The sequence below is a fragment of the Strongylocentrotus purpuratus genome, unplaced genomic scaffold (genome assembly GCF_000002235.5).
Source record: "Strongylocentrotus purpuratus isolate Spur 01 unplaced genomic scaffold, Spur_5.0 spur5_scaffold_5, whole genome shotgun sequence".
Lineage (NCBI taxonomy): Eukaryota > Metazoa > Echinodermata > Echinoidea > Camarodonta > Strongylocentrotidae > Strongylocentrotus > Strongylocentrotus purpuratus.
Genome location: NW_022145611.1, coordinates 20,302,721 through 20,306,624, shown reverse-complemented (window position 1 = coordinate 20,306,624; position 3,904 = coordinate 20,302,721).

Sequence of the window (3,904 nt, the reverse complement as noted above, 5' to 3'; positions counted from 1 at the left end):
CCTTAAGATAAGGAACGTGAAAGTCCGCCTCAGTATAATTATATTCAATAAAAATTGACTTTTTGAAAACGGTATGCTTAGATTTTATGACTTTCGATATTGTAAAAAAACCTTTTCCATATCACTTCCCGTTAATAGAACCCCGCCCATCAACGATTCTGCAACTTTATTTGAGAGGTCTGTGGCCTAGTGCATAATTACACGCAGATGTGGCGCCTCTGTTATACACGTGGCGCGATCTTCAAAAAACACTTGTATTCCCAGCTTTTAGAAGGCACCAAATAGAGACGCGCCTCAAATCTTTTCCTCATGAATACTGTTCTTCTCGTTACATTTGAACTTATAATATTCAATAAAGCATCGTAGGTTGATTTGTCCCACTGTTAGAAGCTCCATAATCTAGCAATTAGCCATACTTTCAGCTACCTAGACCCGCGCATAACAGCGGGTGGTGATAATCATTGGTAGACGCCATTTCCACTTCTTAATGCGCGCTGAGTGGTTTTACCGATATCTCTCTCTCTCTCTTTCGCTCTTTCACATCTCTTCAACAAAACTTTCTCCCTCATATTCCCTTTCTTCAAATTTCGTTTATCTCTCTTTCCTTCTATTTTTTCCTTCTCATACTCACTCACACGCGCACATACACTATCTGTCTCTATCTCTCTCTCTCTCTCTCTCTCTCCCCTTCTCTCTCTCTCTCTTTCTCTCTCTCTCTCTCTCCTCAAGAGTCTTTGCTCTGTTTGTTATAATTAACTTTTTTTTTCTTCATCCATTACGATAAACTTACTTGCCCCCTTTTTTTTCCTTCCTCCGACCATTCCACTCTTCCCGTCCCTCACCACCCCTCCATCTCCCAACTCTCTCTCTCTCTCTCTCTCTCTCTCTCTCTCCCACTTCCCCCTGTTACTAATTCACTCTTTACCTTCTCCCCCCCCCCCTCTCTCTCTCTCTCTGTCTCTCTATCCCTCTCTCTCTCCCCCTCTCTCTCTCTCTCTCTCTATTCCTTCTCTCCCCACGAAGCATAGGGGAACAAAGTTATATTTTACCATCATTTTTTTTTGTTACTCCATCATACATTCACAATGGTTTAAAAGCCTGACGGGATCTGGCGGATTTGTGGCCATTAATGGCGGTATTTTGTCAATCTGTTACAGAAAGCCACCCGTGGAAGTCGTGAAAAGCTGAAATTGATGTATATTGTTCCGACGTGGTACTCTGAAACAGCACCTTCGGGTTATTGCAATAATGCAAGGCAAGACGACTTCAGTATGAATATTTTAAATAGTAATATACAAGGGAAGGAAAAAAAGGTCTAAAGAAAAAAATATATTCTGCGTTCATGATCATGTAGAATGGTGGTCTATTACACTGCATTTCCCATCGAGAATGAAAAAATATTGTACAGCAGGGTTTTTTTTTCAGCAGCCTTCGAGGAATATATTGGTGAAACTCTTAAAGTACAAATCGCAGCGGGGGCTTTCGAAGTAGATACTTTTCGCTGTAACGGCAATTTTATCATCTATTTTTTCTTCAAATTGTGGTCATTCTCAAATAAGAACAATTGAAAAATCCATGTACTCCTTCATTTTATAAATATTGCCCCCAATGTATCTATACAAAACAAATATTATGTGGAAAACGAACATTTTCTAAAAAAATTCCCTACTATTTACCCACTCATAAATATTACCTGTCCATTTTCGTTTCAGTAAAAGACGAATCGCAAATCAATGAAGAGGACTTACGTTTTGTAAACACTCATATGACAAACAATTGTTTAGAACCTACGTATATTTTTTCTACAGGTTTACGTACATTTTTTTTTTATTTCATTAAATTGAAGTAGTTGCAAAAGCCCTGAATTTTTATTTGTATTGATTCCTGTAGACTATTGTTTGCGGTGTATTTGCATACTTATTTTTGTTAGTGTGAATAGTAAACTTAAAATGTGACACCATCGATTGCAAAACCTCTCTCTCTCTCTCTCTCTCTCTCTCTCTCTCTTTCTCTTCAACCTCCTCTCTCTCTTTCGCAAAAAAACACAACACACACAAACGCACACGCACACGCGCACACACACACACACACACACACCCACATACGCACACACACAACAACAAATACAACCGCACTCTCATTTTCAGTTTCTTCTTTTGGGCTTTTTCTTCCTCTTTTCTTTGTTCTAACTACTCTAATTCCATCTCTCCGTCTCTTACCTATGTCCTCTCCCCCGTAGTTCACTCTTCCCAACCACCACCCCTCTCCCTCTCCCTTTCTTTTTTCCCTCTTCTTTTTCTCCCATTCTCTAATATTTTTCAATCTATTTATTTTCGCTCTAAATGGGTTGCTAAGATTTTTCATCCGTTTCAGCCCCTTGATCAGTTATGTAATAATTTTGTATCGGGAATTCCATCGCCTTTCCATTGACCTTCTGAGGACAATACAAACAAAAAGTACGAACAAAAGAAGAAGACAAATTTAAGGAGGACTGTGAGAAATCAGAAGAAATTGCAGACTTTAACCAACGTGCGATCTGAGAAATCATGAAGCAAATGTCATGCTACAAAATAATTTAGAACGCTATTATACAGCTTTTATTTGTTTATAGATGGCAATGGGTTTGACATCTCACGTAGTCAGTATAAGTATAGATTCCTATTTATAGCAGCGTACATCTTTTAGAATACAACTTTCTCGAGTAAATCTACTTTATGTCCATGTCGTTTTTCCTGCACGATATGGTATGGTATAACATGTACCTTTCATCTCATATAAGAAATCAGCAATAATCTGTTCTACTCCTTGATATTAAAACAAAACAATACGACCTGTCTTCAGTAATTCTGATAATTTTCACAACATTCATTATGGAGCCAGTCTCATTTTCAATATTTTGAACTTCTTACATGAATCTTCACCACAACTCTTTTATATTCCCCTTTTCTTTCAGTTACCTCCCGTGTTTTTTTCCTCGTTATTTTTGTTCTTATATCTAAGTGAGAGTCACAAAAATGGCAAGCCACCAAGGCGAATAGGACGATTCACTAATGGGATCACGGTGTTATTAATATAATATATTATACCAAAGGCAATGCTTTTAGAGTGTCTCTGTTGTCAATAGAAGCGTGCGAGGAGGTGACAATATGTGGCTGCTTGTTTGTTTCGACTTGGGCATGAAGAGGATCAGAATAAAGAACTGGGAATGTGAGAAAAAAATATGAGTTAATGGAAGATGGATTTGAAGTCGTATAAAATGGGGAAAACAAGTCCGCAAGGCAGAGCAAATACAACTGTATAAATGAGGAATCTGAATGGTTCATATCTAAAAAGATTTCAGTAGTATTTGCTTGTAATTTGAAACACCTTATCAGTTTGTACTATAGGGTTTTGTTATATTTTTGGGAAGATAGAAAAGATACAATGTAACAAGTGTGAAACTGTCCGACATTCAGTGTTTGAAATTAAAGGCGCAAAGTCCTGTGTTTGATCAGCCATTATGTTTCTTCTGTTGTTATAAATCCAGAGACGGTTTCATGTCTTTTTGACACCATTCGAAGCAGAAATACAGCTTTGATCACTTTGTCTTTCTTTTTCCAATGTAACCACTTAGTTCTATCCTCTCGTTATTGATCTGTCCTTCATAAACAATTTCGTTTGAAGCGCTAAGAACTATACCGTAGAGGAAAACCTTCTTCATTTATTTCTTCACATCGAACCTCAAATAAGAGCAACACTCGGCATTCGCCATATCTCGAAGAAGATTTGAAATGTGGATATGTAAACCTTATCTGGGTGCATGTGCGGCGAAGTGGTATTTATCTTTCTCTCTCCTTGCCGCGCCACTTATCTGCAGGATTAACGAAATCCTTTTAGCAAACCTTTCCACTATCTTGGAAAGAGA